The sequence below is a fragment of the Petaurus breviceps genome, unplaced genomic scaffold, assembly GCF_028583685.1.
Source record: "Petaurus breviceps papuanus isolate PSGF00001 unplaced genomic scaffold, PetGlider_PUasm1.0 173, whole genome shotgun sequence".
In the NCBI taxonomy this organism is placed as follows: domain Eukaryota; kingdom Metazoa; phylum Chordata; class Mammalia; order Diprotodontia; family Petauridae; genus Petaurus; species Petaurus breviceps.
The window spans coordinates 35,419,994-35,436,422 of NW_027185759.1; the positions used below are offsets into that span (position 1 = coordinate 35,419,994).

Here is a 16,429-nt window from a genome sequence, read left to right on the forward strand (position 1 = left end):
CTCTCTCTCTCTCTCTCTCTCTCTCTCTCTCTCTCTCTCTCTCCCTTCCTCTCTTTTCTTCTCTTCTCCTTCCTGTTTCTCTTCCTACTTTCTTTCTCATATATCCTGCCCTCCCTCCCCCATGGAAAATGCAAGCTTCTTCCAATCAGGAGCCATTTTCTTTTTTGCCAAGCTGATTGGCATATGATAGGTGCTCAATAAATACCAATTAAATTGAATAGAAAGACAGAAAGGTCACAGAATCAATCCAGCAACATGCATTGTACAAAATAATGGGGATAAAAAGTAAAAGCAATAATAGTCTTTGCCTTCAGAAGATTCTTTTTTTCTTTCTCTCTCTCTCCCTTTCTTCTTTTCTTTTCTTTCTTTCTTTCTTTTTTCTTTCTTTCTTTCTTCCTTTCTTTCTTTCCTTCTTTCTTGTTCTGCTTCAAATAAAAAGTATTTAGCAAAAAAGACCAGATCCCATGGCATCATCCAATTTCCTGGAGTTATCTGTCTTTGCTTCCTTGTTCTATTCCTTGGTGGGGGTACTAGCAGCACCTGGGGCAAGTAAAAAAATATCCACATTATAGGTGAGATTTCTATTGCTTTCATTTGATTAGACAACCGCAAATAAGCCAGATTCTTAGAGTCCAAGATTTACATATTAATATGATTAATTAGTATATTCTAATTAGTATATATAATAGTATATAGAAAATATTAGTATATAAGTATTATATTAGAAAATATAATAGATATTAGAAAGGAAATATTAGTATATATCATTTTAACCCTTGGACTCTTTAGGGTAAGGGCAGAGTAGATGCAGGTAAGGGCAAGGGGGAGAAGGTTTTGTTTTGTTTTTTTATTCGTGCTTTTAGCTGAGAGGGCTTCCAGGTGTGGCCCTCTAGGTCTTCAAGTGCAGCCCTTTGACTGAATCCAAACTTCACAAAACAAATCATTTTTATCAGTGAGTTAGGGAGATATCTACCCTAAGTATTGAAGATTTCCCAGCAGAATGGGCGGATGAGAACGATATTTTTTTTTTCCAATGGCCAAGAAGGCAACTGAAACAGCTTATTTTCCCTTTTATTATTTCTTTTTGGAAATTTCTGCCCCACATCTGCCAGTTTACTTTTCTTCTCACTCAAATTTTCAATTGGAAATTCCTCTCTGCCAAAATGTTTTCGAATGAACTAAAGATACCCCTTTGGTGGATGGAACTCTGCTATAATAAACAAAAACAGAAGTAGGCACCAGAATGAAAAGGGAAACAAAAGAAAACAAGGAAAGGAAAGAAACAGGAGGGATGTTGATCTCTCTTGGAATCTTAAATCCTAAGCTCCCAGGAGTGGGTGGGAGCTCAGATATTAAGTAACCACTTTGGCTCAGACTTGGCTGTAGACTGCGCACGTCTACGTTAGGGCCGCTGTTCAGTAAAACTGAGTGGAGAAAGGCACATCACTCCACCATTCCAAGGCACCAGAATTTAGCCATCTGGCAGCCCTTCCAGGAATCCAGCCCACTCATTTTTTAAGGAGTTTGATGAGTCAGCCCCTCAAGATGTAGCTCCAGGAAGACTGTCCTTCTCATTCATTGGAATGAGGGCCCACCCCACTTCTGTTTTCATTTGGGGTCTTTGCGCGTCCTTTGTAGTAAAGAAAAAAGAGACATGTCCTTCTGCCTAGGGGGAGTCGTCTAAAGCTGCCATCCAAGAGCGCCAGGGCCTTGGCCGAGGCTAGTAGTCCACCGGGGCTTCGGGTACTTTGCGCGAGGGACTTCAGGGAAGCTCGCCCCCATCCCCCTACTCGCGCCCCGCCCCCACTCTGCTCCGTGCTGGAGACTGGCTCTCCGCCTCCTGACTTAGGGTACCCTGCCCCACCTCCTGCCCCCCCCGGCGCTGCCCCCCCCCCCCCCCACTCCCGCCTCCGGCTAAGATGCCTCTCGTTTTGACTCAGCTGAACTCCCTCTCCCCAGCCAAGCGGCCTGATGAGCTAGCTTGCTCTCTCCCTCTGCTAAGAGGCCCGCCGGCAGTTGAGGGGAGAGGGCTCGCTCCTCGCTCTCTCTCCACTCTCTCCCTCTCCATCACTCCCTCTCTCCCCCTCTCCGCTTTACGGCTGCTGAAAACCCCATGCAGAGCTCAGCAGCCGTACCGCAGACAAGCCCGCTCCTGCCAAGGTAATGGGAGTTCTCTGTATTTTCAAAGTTTTGCAGAAGCCCGGGCTGGGCGCGCGCCGGGGGGCGGCGAGCAGAGAGCGGAGCAGACGCGGCCGGCGCGGCTGGCGCGGCTGGCTCTGCTGTTCCTGCTGCTGCTCCTGCTCCGCTGGGGCTGCCCGCGCCCCGCGCCTAGCTCCCTCCTCCCCGCTCCCCGCTAGGCTCGTGCGGCCGGCTGCCCCTACGCTGGATGCCCCCTCCGCCCCCGCGCGCCCCTACCCGGGCTGCCCTGGGCAGTTCCGGGCTCCCAGGCCGCACTGGTGGGGGGCACGGGAGGGTGCCTGGTCTGAGCCAGCCCGCGGGGCTCCCTGGGGGGCAAGGGGCAAGGGGACCCCCCGGCTTGGAAATGGGTGCAGCATCGCTAGCTGCTCTTACCTCGCCAGCTCGGGGTATGTTTCCTGGGGGGAGAGAGGGGGGTAATAATAAAATCACAATACACTTTTGCACAAAGCTGCTCCCCACACTGCAACACCCTCCCCACTTTCACCTCCCCCACAACCTCCCTTCGGAAGACAAAGCGTATTATATAAGACCGGATCAGAGCAGCTGGTGCCTTGGTCCGCCACTATTGACACATGTTTACTGAAGCAGTCAGTCCCCAGCTAGACGAGGGGATGCCTGACATTTGCACCAGAGAGGCGGGAGGGTCGACTGGGGACGGGGGCGGCGGGGGGTCGTTGAAGGTCAAGGCTGGCGGTCAGCCCTGACACATTCTTCAGCAGAGATGGATCTCACAGAGGGCTAACGCTTCTTCCCTCGCTGCATTTCCCCTTGGTCTGGATGGGGCTAAGTAGGGAAACGACTGTTTTAATTTCACCCAACATCTTTGAAACAGATCCAAGCCGCTGAGTTACGTACTCTGCAAAAGTCTCTACTCTGAAGCGTTTATATTCCCCTGGGTTAAGATAAACAGACACACCAGGAAATAGAAAGAATATACAAAAACTTTTCAGTGCACTATATACAAGGGATACAAAGTAATTTCAAGAGGCAACAATGCCCTAGGGATTAAGCAAAGTCTTCCATTAGGAATTCAGAGGCTTTAATGGCAGTTAAGGATGCAAAGAGTTGGAGGTGAGGGAGGTAGTGGATTTTAGAGCTAGGAATACTAAAGGTTGGAGGTGGAGGGAATGAATTCCAGGCACAGCTTGTGCAAAAACATGAAGGCAAGAAATGAGCTGTCCTGTGTAGAGAATAGTCAGTATTCCAGTCTGTTGAGAAGGGGGAGGAATGTGTCTGGAAAGGTTGGTTGATCTAGCTGGTGAGAACTTTTAACGTCAGGCTGAGGATTTAAAGGCTGTGGAAAGAGAATCTCTTATCTTCGTAACCTACATTCTAATAACGTGTGTCGGTATAGTATACTTTGTTTCCTCTCAGTTGGAAGCAAATACCTTGAGAACAAGGAGCATTTCATTTCTCACAGGGCTTTACATATTAGATGCTTTGATTGGTTATTGAATTAAAATCGGAATAACCTGGCTGGGAATTATCCCTTTCTTAAGACTACCCAGTGAAAGCTGGATAACCACCAATTAAGGATGTAGATAGAAGATATTGGAGATCAGAAAAAGTCTATTGAAGTACCTTACAGTGATTCTTAGTGTGGGAATTCAATTCAAGAGGCTAAAATTATGGAGGTGCCTACTTTGGAGAGAGCCTTCCCTAGTATTCCCATCCTCCCAGGTCCAATACTCCTGTGCCCCTTCTTCCTGCCTCTGTCATTCCTTTCTGCTTCTTTCTCATTCTCTCCTATACATCCTCTTCTATTCCACCACCTTACCCCCAGTTTTCCTCTTTTAATTTGGCTAATATTCCTTCTGCTCTTTTCATGCTTACCGCTGTGCCGTTTCCTTTGGTGGAATTTTTTTTCCTCCTAAACAATTCCACAGACGTTAATCTTCCCGTTTTCCCTTTCTCCAATCTTCAAGCTTCATGGGAAATGAAAAAAAGTCTTGTTCTTGGGCCTTGGTTGCAATACATCCTGCCTGAGGAGTTGGAGAGTTGGCAAGGAGTTATTTAGGCAATTCTAGCTTCCCCTGGGCTCTCTTCCTCTCTTTCCCTTTACTAAGCAGTCAGTATCTACCTCATTGCTTCCTTTAATTTTAAAAGTATGGTTTGGCTGCAGGGGAACTCTGTTACCCAAAGGGAGGGATGAGGGACTGAAGGATTTCAGGTGTGAGGAGTGTATGGTCTGGAAGGTTTCTTTGTGGTTTATGCCTTCATTTCTCTTTTTATTTTTATTGTTCCCCTTTGTTGGTTCTCCCTTTGAACCACAGAGTTTCAAGGTGAGAAAGGACCTTTCAAATCATCTAGTGTTATGTCTTCAAGCTAACTAGGAGGTACCAGGGGCCTAGATCTGTCCCAGGTCTCACAGCTCTTGCTTATTCTTCATGATATACCAACATCCCCCCCCCCCCTTTGAGACATAACATTAACTTCCCCAGCACATACTTTATCTTCAGCATGTGTGCCTCCTGCTTCCTACAGCCTTTCAAACTTTCTTCTTTAATCATTTGCCAAGCTGTATTTTTTCTACTTTTGCAGTAGCTCTCACATCTTTCCCTTTCTCTATATTCACAGACACTAGCCTGGGTCTGGCCTTCATCGCCTATCACTTGGCATGTCGTGATAGCCTTCTACGTGGTCTCTGTGGAGATTACTATGGAGTTCTCCACTGGAAAGATCATGGTACAGTGGAGAGAATGGTGGCATTGGAGTACCACTGTTATTACTTACTAGCTGCGTGTGACCTTGTGTGGGCTTCATAGTCCTCTTCTGTAAATTAAGGGGGTTAGACAAGATGGCCTCTAAGTACCGCTCCATGGGTAAATCTCTGATTCTATGAAGTCTTTCCCCCTGGAATCCATCCTTCACACTGATGTCAAAGTGCTCTTAAATGTACCAGTCTGACTATGTTACTTTTCCATGCTTGATAAACTCCAGTGACTTCCTCTCCCTGGCCCTGAAATCAAACATGAACTCCTCCGTTTGACATTGAAAGCCTAGTTCCCACCTACCTTCCTAGCTTTATTTGACATGTTTTTCCTTACATATCACATTTAACCTCCTTATCCCTGTACCTTTGTACAGACTCCCTTCCATGCTGGCAGTGCCCTATCTTCCCACCTCTGCCTTTTATAATCCCTAATTTTCTTCAAAGCTTAGTTTGGTATATCCTGTGAAGCCTGCCTTGAATCTCCCAGAGGCTGGTGCCTTCCTCTCAGATAGAGTTTTTGTAGCAATACAGTCATTATCTCTACTCCTATCTACTCATATAAAACTGCCCCAAGTATTAAGAAACCCTTTATACATATGTGCACACATGTGTCTATATATAGAATATAAATTGTATAAATATATGTATAAATATAAAATATGCAAATATATATAAAATAAATTTTATAATTTTTTCATTAAATGTAAAATACCTAAATTTAGAAACACACACACACACACATGCCTGTTATTTTCTTCAATAGGACTTAGCTTTTCTTTGTCTTTTGTATACCTGGGACTTAGCACAGTGACTGACCCATAGCAGGTGCTTGATAAATATTTACTGGTTGATTAATTGATTTTAATTACTCAATATACCTCTCATAACCTTCCCTAATTCTTCAGTTTCTTTTGTTTTTCTCCTGAATTAGGATTTTTGTTTTTTTTTCCCCACTTTTACTTGACATTCCTTTTTTCCTGTTTCTCAGTTGTTTGTTTTGGTCTCCTTTAAATATCATTACCATATCATTCGAAGCTTAAGGGTATTAAGGGCCTTTTTTTCTCCCTAGGACCCAACTAGATCTATAGGTTTTGGCCTTCCTGGAGTCAGGTGTTAGCACAGTCTGAGGAGAAGTTTGGGGTCCTGGAAAGAAAGAATACTAAACAGAAAAATTAATTTCCAGACCCAACCCTGGCACTTATTAGTTTTGTGACCTAGGACAAAACTGAAGACTGGAGAGATTTGATTCAGTTCAATTGAATTCAATTAAATTACAAACATTTGTTAAATATCTACTGTACTCTATGCACAGAGTTCAAAATGAAACAGTATATTTACAAGGAATTTACATTCTTCTGATAGATTGGAATGACTTTAGCTGATTACATTTTCTTTGCTGATCATGACTCTGCCATTTCAGAGGCCTCAGTTGTTACCTTCTCTGTTTTCATTTGTTTTGAAAGTGTGGTTTTGCTTCATAGGAGTTGTTTAAAGTAAATGGAAGTACTGATCCTCTGGGTTTCACTTACATTATCAGTCCAATGGAGGCATACCATCTGCCTCACAGGTAGAATAAAAAAATCTAGATCTAGAACTAAAAGGAAACTCAGAGGCCATCCAATCTGACCACCTCATTTGACAAATGAGGAAACTGAGGCACAAAGAGGTAAGATGGCTTGCCCATGGCCATTCCAGTAATAAGTTTCAAAGGTGGGACCAATCAGTCAATAAACATGTATAAAGTTCCTACTACGTGCTAGGCACTGGGCTTAGTGCTAGGAATACAAAAGGAGCAAAAGAAAGTTTGTACACTGAAGGAGTTTGAGCCCAACTCCTCTAGCTCTACAGCAGAAGAGTTCTTAAACTTTTTGCATCATGAACCCCTTTGACAGTCCATCTGGTGAAATATATGAACCCTTTTTGAGAATAATGTTTTTTTAATGTATAAAATAAAAAATATAGGATTACAAAGAAAACCAATTATATCGAGATAAACAATTTTTCGCATCCTTTGAAATTCACTGATATCCCCCCCCAATCTATGGACCCCCTAGATTGTAGAGGAGGGGTCTGTAGACCCCGTGATTTTGAGCCAATCTTTTTTTTCTGACATTGTGAGATAATATCTGTGTAAGATAGTGGAATTAAAGACACTGTCATCTTTTACATTTTGTTCTTAATACAACCTACAAGGTGCCAGATTTACAAAGAGCTATTTTTTTTGTTGTGTTAAAGGGAGCTTAGATATAAACCTCCTGGTGTTCATTCTGGGTATGGGCAGTCACTAAGCAACACTCTGTGACAGGTCCTCAACCGGTAGGTAAGAATCTTCTGGGAACATCTCAAAGACAGCTGTTATTGCTGAACTCATCTCTTCCACGCCCCCTTCCCTCACTGTACATAGAAACTTTATTGTTAGGACTCTCAAGCCTTCAGGAATATGAAAAGTAGTTTCTCCCTACAGACAGGGTAGGAACCTCAATGTTCTTGGTGCTGGCATGAAAAGGGAAGGCAGCATTATATGGTACAGAGAGTCCTTTATTTAGAATCAAATAGCTTGATTCCAATCCATTTCCTATGCGACCTTGAGCAAATGAATGAATGAAAAAAAATGCTTACTATGTTTAAGTAGTGGAAATAGAAATAAGACAGTCCCTATGATCAAGTAATTGTTTTGCTAATGAGAGAGAGAAAACACAAGGAGGAAGTTTCAGTTGCAAGTTGAATGTAGGCATTCCATGGTCCATTGTGGGACAATGCCTTGGTTGATGTCATTTCCACTGTAAAAATTATATCCATTTCCTATGTTGAGTCATTTGGTAGTGTCAAGGAACTTTGGTGGCAAGAACTATATTTTCCTTGTCTTTACTAGCTATGATTGCAGCACCTACAGAAATAGTTGTTTGCAAGGCTTCATCCCTAGATGATGTTTGTGAAGGATGGGACAGAAATAGACATAGTGATCTGGAGGGCACTGCTGTTCCCAAAGCTCTTTGGTTCAGGGTCCTAGGCCATCTCTGCTGAGATCTAAGGGGTGGTGGTGGTTGAGGTAATGGTAGTAGTTTGACTTGACTGGCATATACCTCCTGTCTTTCCTTCAGCAAGCTTTCCTGCTTCAACTACTCAAATCATTTGACCTTTTCTAGGATTCAGTTTCATCAAATGTAAAATGAAGGTGCTGAATTAGATGACCTCAAAGAACCTTCAGTCACTGAATCTGTGATTCTGATTAGCCCTGAAAATTGTAGAGTCGAAGTCAGACAATACTTAAATAGTCACTTTCAGGACTGTGATCTAAGTAATTCTATATAAAAATATTTCTATGGTACTTACATAGAGATATGTGAACCCCTTTATTCACACAGCAACTATAAGGTAGATAGCATTAGGAGAACCACTTTTATTTTTACAAATAGGGAAACAGAGGATCAGAGTTAAGTGACACAACTAATTAATATCAGAGCTAATGTTTGAACTCATGTTTCCTGAATTTAAGTCTCCTGGTCTTTCTACTACTCCGTGAAGAATCTCTGATTGAGCACATATCAAATGGGAGCATGATTTAATTTATGGTTTCCATGGTCAAAGAATTAAACCTCCTAGTGATCAATTTGTCCATACTTAGACAAGATGATCCTCCCACAGTAGATTCAGTTTGCCTCCAGAGGGGCACTCAAACTTTCCCCAGTGGTTGGTAGAACCTGCCTGAACTTATGTTCTGCTGGCAAAGCCTTCAAGAACTCAGGGTCATTTCTCTGCCACGATGTGGTATCTAAGGAGGATTTTTCAGGAAATGAAGTTACTATTAGGTAAAACAATGATAAATAGAGGGACTGATGCATATGAGAGATGCATGGAGTGAAGATGGATGGACAGAGGAAGAGAGGGAAGGAGGGGAGAGAGAGAAACAGACAGAGACAGAGAGCGCACTTGTATGTTTGCAAAATTATAGATATAGATATAATCTCATTTGATCATCATAAAACCCTGTGAAGTAGGTTTTTAATTAATACTTCTGTTTGTTTAGTGCTGTGGTGTTAGCCAGTATTTTGTCTTCAGTCAAGTCATGGATTTCATATATTGGCATGATGTGATGCTAGGAGAGCATCCTAGTTCAAAGTCTGCCACAAACTTGTTCCTTGACCTTGAACAAATCACTTTCTTTCTCTTGGCCTCATTTTTCTCATTTACAGGATATGAGGAACTTGGCATAGATCATCTTTAAGGCTGCTTCGAGTTCCCAGGTTTTATGAGTGTAGTTGATAGAGCCTTGGAGCTAGGGAAAGCTGGGTTGGGTTCAAGTTCTGCTTCTGAAACAGACTGACAGTGTGACTCGGGGCAAGTCACAATCTCTCAATGATCTTAAAAACTCTTTAAGACTATAAGATACAGAGAAGGTACTGATCTGCACTGGCAGTGTCAACCTCCTAGAACCTGGGAGTTCTCCCAACAAATGAGCTTTTTCCTAGTCCCTATAGTTATCAACACTCCCTTCAAATTATTTGATGACTTTGAATTATCTTATTTTCATGTATGTTATGTATCTGTTCCTCCTTGAATAGAATGAATATTTTTTGGAGGGGGGAAGGCAAAGGAATTGGGGTTAAGTGACTTGTACAAGGTCACACAGCTAGTAAGTGTCAGGTATTTGAGATCAAATTTGAACTCGGGTCCTCCTGACTCCAGGACTGGTGCTTTATTCACTGTGCCACCTACCTGCCCTGAATAAACATTTCTTGAAGGTAAGGGGTCCTTATTACTATAACTATAATTTTACTTATAAAACTCAATTCAATCCTCTGCACAAGGAAAAATCATCCCTGCCCTTAAGAATTTTATATTCTACTTAAAAGACCTCTCATTATTCCAAAAAAATTTTGTGACAACATAAAGAAAGCCCATGACATTGGGCAGATTTTTCTGATGGATTCATGGGGCAAAATGGATAACAACCACATGTAATGGGCAGCAATTTTTGCTGTGTGATGCACATGAGCAGAAAAAATGCCCACATCAGTAAGATTTTGATTTGTTCCAATGGAGTATTTGAGTATAGTCAAAGAAATAATTAGTAGTGAAAACTAGAAGAACTAGGCTTACAAAGACAAACAAAAATTAATCTTCTCCACCCCACCTCAGTACATACCTAAACTGGTAGATATAACCTAATAATATATATTATCACCTGCAGATGAAAGAAGCCAGTCATTAGTTTATAGTAATACCTACTTAATAGAGGAATTTCTATATCAATATTTAAGTATACAAGTATATATATATTCAATGAAATTAAAATTCAATCAATTTTTACTAAGTGCCTATAATATATAAACACTAATTAAATAAAACACAAAGTATAAATAGAGAGACTGATGTATATTAGGGGTGCATGGAATGAAGTTGTAACCTTATACAATGCCAAGTCCTTTCATTTTTCATTAATCAATTATATACAAGGGGTATACTGCATATAAAAAGACAAAGTGTAATTCCTACACTCATGCTGTAATGGTGGAATGTCTCCTTTGCCCCAGTAAAACTTCTCCACATTGTACCACCATGAAAATTGAGTTTAATAGGGGCCTGGGAACTTCTGTATTTTCAATATTGTTTTCCTCTTTCCAGAAAAAAAGTCAGTTCACCCATAAAAAACAAATTGATGAATTATTACCTTCCAATCTTAGAGAAGTGATTTAATTCTTCTTATGGAATCAATTTGGAAATAGCTTTGCGGTATGAAAGGCTGGAAGAATGGAAACAGTACTAAGATGTCAGAGTAAAGACAAGGACTCACCTAAGCTCTCTTAAATTCTCTACCAAACAACTTTAAAATAATTCCTTGAGTCAAATTCTGAAGTGGCTGAACCAACAAAAGGTCAGGATCAATTTTTTTTTTAACCTACGACACCTTAGGAGTTTGACAGGAAGGGTCTGTCTCAGCTGTGTGGTGGTCAGACCTGAAGTCCAGCATAGAGCATGTAGCTCAGGCCTCTCTGATGCACCAGAACCTGGCTTGGGAGGAAGTTCATCAGTGGCAGCAGTTCTTTTGGGAGCTGTCAGCTCAGAGATGGTAAGGAAATTAGAGAAGTGGTCAGAAGGAGATTATAGGGAATCCTTTGCTGATAGTGGGTGCAGGACTCTGTTGTATTGCCCATATGCAGTTCTGGGTTGCAGACTTAGAGCTAAGAGGAACCTTAGACAGTTACTGCAGTGATAGAGATGATCAAGATACAAAACTCAAAAGAAGACCACCGAGTAAAAAAAGCTACATGCAAAACTTCAAAGAAAAAAATCTGAATAGTTCACAGTCCTAAAAATAATTCCTGGAGAAGCTCAAAAAGGATTGTAAAAATGAAATAAGAGAGGTAGAGGAAAAATTGGGAAAATCAATGAGAGTGATGCAAGAAAATTATGAAAAGAGAATCACCATATTGGTAAAGGAGAAACAAAAAGGTAATGAAAAAAATACCTTAAAAATAGAATTGACCAAAAGGTGAAAGAAGTGCAAAAAATCATTGAAGAAAAGAACTCCATAAAGAATTGGCCAAATGGGAAAGGAATTGCAAAAATCTCACTAAAAAAAGATAATTATTTAAACATTAGAATTGGGCAATTAGAAGGTACCAATACCATGAGACTGCATGAAACAATAAAACAAAGTCAAATGAATTTTAAAAAAAATATAAGAAATGTGAATTATCTCATTGGAAAAAACAACTGACCTGGAAGATAGATCCAGGAGAGATAATATAAGAATTATTAGATTGCCTGAAAACTATGACAAAAAAAGAACCTAAACATCATATTTCAAGAAATCATAAAAGAAAATTACCCTGATTATCTTTGATCCAGAAGGTCAAACAGAAATGGAAAGAATCCAGTGGTTACTTGCTCAAAATGAAAATCCTAGAAATACACACACACACACACACACACACACATAAATTTTATAGAAAAATGACAGTGCTCCCAGGTCAAGGAGAAAATATTGCAGACAGCCAAAAATAAATAATTCAATATTGTTGAACCACAGTCAGGATAATGCAAAATTTGGTAGCGTCTACATTGAAGGATCAGAGAGCATGTAATTAAACCAAGAATCACCTACCCAGAAAAACTGAGTATAATTCTTCATGGGAAAAATATGGATGTTCAGTGAAATTCAGGACTTTCAGGAATTCTTGATGAAAAATATAGAGCTGAATAATTCAAATATAAGACTCAAGAAAAGCATAAAAAGATTAGCAGGAAAGAGAAATCATAAGGGATTCAATAAACTTGAACTATTTAAACTACATGGAAGATGATACTTGTAACTCCCAAGAACTTTATCATTATTAGAACAGTTAAAATGAGGGTATATAACATAGGTTATGAGCATGAGCTGACTGTGATGGGGTGATTAAAAAAAGTAAAATTAAGGGATAATAAAGAGGGATGTGCTGGGAGAATGGGGAAGGGAGAGGTAGAATGATGTAAATTATTTCACATAAAAATATATATGAAAGGAAGAGCATTTACAGTGGAGGGGAAGATGAGGGCATGGTGTGTAATGCTTGAACCTTATTCACATTGGAATTGGCTCAAAGTGGGAATAGCATACATACTGAGTTGGATATAGAAATCTATCTTGCCCTACAGGGAAGTAGAAAGGGAGTGGGATAATGGAAAGGATCAGGTGATAGAAGGGAGGGTGGATTTGGGGAGGCAATTGTCAGAAGCAAAATAAATTTTTGAGGAGGGACAGGGTAAAAGAAGAGAGGACAAATGGGGGAAATAATATGGAGGGAAATAAACATATAGTATTCATAACTGTGAATGTGAATGAGATGAAATCACCCACAAAACAAAAGAGTATAGCAAAGTGAATTAAAAACTAGAATCTGACAATATGTTGTTCAGAAGAAACATTTGAAGCAAAGAAGACACGCAAAATAAAGGGCAAGGGGCTGGAGCAAAATCTATTATGTTTTTGCTGAGTTAAAAAAAAAAGCAGGGTAGCAATCATGAGCTCAGGCAAAGCAAAAGCAAAGACATGCCGAATTAAAAAAGATAAGCAGGGAAACTATATCTTGCTAAATGAAGCCATAGACAAGTAATATCAATACTAAATATATATGCACCATGGCATCTAAATTTCCAAAGGAAAAGTTAAATGCATTACAATAAGAAATGGACAATAAAACTATACAACTAGGGTACCTCAGTATTCTCTCTCAGAACTAGATAAATCTAACCAAATCTTAAACAAGAAAGTGGCCAAGGAGATGAATAGAAGTTTAGGATAGTTAGGTATAACAGACATCTAGAGAAAAGTGAGTGGGAAGAGAAAGCAAGACACATTTTTTCTCAATAGTACATGGCCTCTACAAAAAAAAAAAGTAATAATAATAAACACCTGTTATTAGAGCATAAAAACCTTACAAACACAGAAAGAAATATTATCTGCATTTTTACCAGATCATAATGCAATACAATTATATTCAATAAAGGGATATGGGAATCTGATTAAGAATCATTTGGAAATTAAATAATCTAATCCTAAAGAGTTAGTGGGTGAAATAACAAATCATAAAAAACAATAACTCCATTAAATTTAATGGCAAGAATGAGACATCATGCTAAAATTTATGGGATGCAGCCAAGACAGTACTTAGGGAACAAATATAACTCTAAGTGCTTACATTAATAAAATAGAGAAAGAGTAGGTCTATGAATTTGGTGTGCAAGTAAAAAAAAATCTAGAAAAAGAACAAATTTTTAAAATCCTAATTTAAACACCAAATTGGAAATTCTGAGGAAAGATTAGTAAAATTGAAAGTCAGAAAACCATGGAATTAATAAATAAAACAAGGAACTAGTTTTATGAAAAAGCAAAATAAATTATAGGTTAATTTGATTTAAAAAAAAGAAAGATGAAAACCCAATTATTAATACCAAAAATGAAAAGGGTGAATTAGCTACCAGTGAAGAGGAAATTAATGCAATTATTAAGAGATATTTTTCCCAATCACCTGCCATTAAATCTGGCAATCTAAATGAAATGAATAAATATTTACAAAAATATAGATTGACCATAACAAAAGAGGAAATATAATACTTAAATCGCCATAAATTTAAGGGAAAAAAAAAGAAATTGGATAAGCCATAAATGAGCTCCCTAAGAAAAATTCCCCAGGACTAGATGGATTTATAAGTGAGTTCTACCAAACATTTAAGAACAAATAATTACAACAATATATAACATATTTGGAAAAAACAGTCAAAGAAGGAGTTCTATCAAATTCCTTTTATGAAAGAAATATTGTGCTGATATATAAACAAGGAAGAGCAAAAAGAGAAAATTTCATTATATAGAAACTCACTAGTGAATACTGATGCAAAAATTTTAAATATAATACTATCAAGGAGATTATGGCAATACATAGCAATACAAAGATCATACACTGTGAACAGATGGGCTTTATACCAGGAATGCAGGGCTCGCTCAATATTAGGAAAATTACCAACATTATTGACTAGATCAATTACAAAAATCATGATTATTTCAATAAATGCAGAAAAAGCTTTTGAAAAACTATAAACACTCATTCCTAGTAAAAACACTGGGAAACATAGGAAATGGACTTTTCCTTAAAACGTTATGTAGTATTTATGTAAAACCATCAGCAAGGATTATCTGTAATGTGGATAAGGTAGAAGTCTTTCCAATAATATCAAGGGTGAGGTGTGCTTGCCCATTATCGCTGCTCTTATGCAGTATTGTACTAAAAATGCTAGCTATAGCAATAAGAGAAGAAAAAGTAATTAAAGAAATTGAATAGGCATTGAAGAAACAAAACCATTGCTCTTTGCAGATAATTTAATGGTGTAATTAGACAATCATAGAGATTCAACTAAAAAAAACCAACTGGTTGATACAACTAACAACTTCAGTAAAATTGAAGGATATAAAATAGACCCACATAAAGCATCAGCATTTCTATATATTACCAACAAAGTCCAGTAGCAAGAGATAGGAAGAGAAATATGCTTTGAAATAACTGTGGACAATATAGAGAGTCTACCTGCCAAAACAAACCCAGGAATCATATGAACACAGTTACAAAATACTTTTCACTCAAATAAAGTCAGAGCTAAACAATGGAGAAATATTAATTGCTCATAGGTAGGCCAAGCCAATATAATTAAAATGACAATTCTACCTAAATTAACTTAGTTATTCAGTGCCATACCAAACTAAAGAAAATTATTTTATAGAGCTAGAAAAAAAATAACAATTCATTTGGAAGAACTAAAGGTCAAAAATACCAGGGGAATCAATGGGAAAAATGTGAAAGGAAGTGGTCTAGCAGTTCCATGTCTCAAACTGTCTTAGAAAACGCTAATCATCAAACAATCTGATACTGACTAAGAAACAGAGTAGTAGACTGGCAGAATATATGAGATATACCAAACACAGAAGTAAATTTCCATAGTTATCTAGTGTTTGATAAATACAATGATCCAACTTTGGGGACAGGAAATCAGTACAGAAATTCCTGGAAAAACTGGAGTGAAGTTTGGCAGAGACTAGGGATAGACCAACATCTCATATCATTTACCAATATAAGATCAAAATGGATACAGAATTTAGACATATCATAAGCAGATTGGTGGAGCACAGAATATCATACCTGTTAGATCTATGGAAAAAGGAAGAATTTATGACAAAAGTAAGAGAGAGCATTATGGGAAATAAAATGGACAATTTTGTTATGTTAAATTTAAAAAGTTTTGTAGAAACAAATCCAGTGTGGCCAGGATTAGAAGGAAAGTATAAAACTGGGGAAAAAACAAACAAACTTTTTACTACAAGTTTCTTTGATAAAGGGTACATTTTTCAAATATATGGAGAACTAAGTCAAATCTATAAGAATATGAGTCATTTCCCAATTGATAAGTGGTCAAAGGATATGAACAAGCAGTTTTCAGGGGGAGAAATCAAAGCTATCTATGGTCATATGAAAAATGCTCTAAATTTTTATTAATTAGAGAAATGCAAATTAAACTCTGAAATACTACATCATACCTGTCAGACTGGCTAATGTGACAGAAAAGGATAATCATAAACATTAGAAAGGATATGGGAAAATTGGAACACTAAGGTACAGTTGGCCGAGTTATGAACTTGAACTACCCGTTTTGAAGAGCAATGTGGAGCCATGTCCAAAGGGCTACAAAACTGCATATTCTTTAACCCAGCAATAGCACTACTAAGTCTGTATCCCAAAGAGATCAAAGGAAAAGGATCTATTGTATGTATTGTGTTTTCTTTTGCAACATGGCTGAGGAAGTTGAGATCTAGGTTGAGTGATTTGTATAAGATAATAAACCAATTAAGTAGCAGAGCTATACTTTGAATTAAAGTCTTCTGATTGTTGAGTCCCTTACTTTTTTCAGTATACCATCAGTGCTCAATTAACCATATGATAGATAGATAGATAGATAGATAGATAGATAGATAGATAGATAGAT

General features: G+C 38.6%; 1 protein-coding gene across 7 annotated transcripts in view; it reads left to right on the forward strand.

Moving 5' to 3' along the window:
- The first annotated feature begins 1,906 nt into the window (after positions 1 to 1,906).
- NAALADL2 (N-acetylated alpha-linked acidic dipeptidase like 2) overlaps positions 1,907 to 16,429 on the forward strand; it is a 1,484,638-nt gene continuing 1,470,115 nt past the window's right edge. For all 7 annotated transcript variants that reach the window (XM_069083604.1, XM_069083606.1, XM_069083602.1 and 4 more), the window contains exon 1: positions 1,907 to 2,160. The gene's annotated coding sequence lies outside the window, so the exon portion shown is untranslated. The remainder of the gene's footprint in view (positions 2,161 to 16,429) is intronic.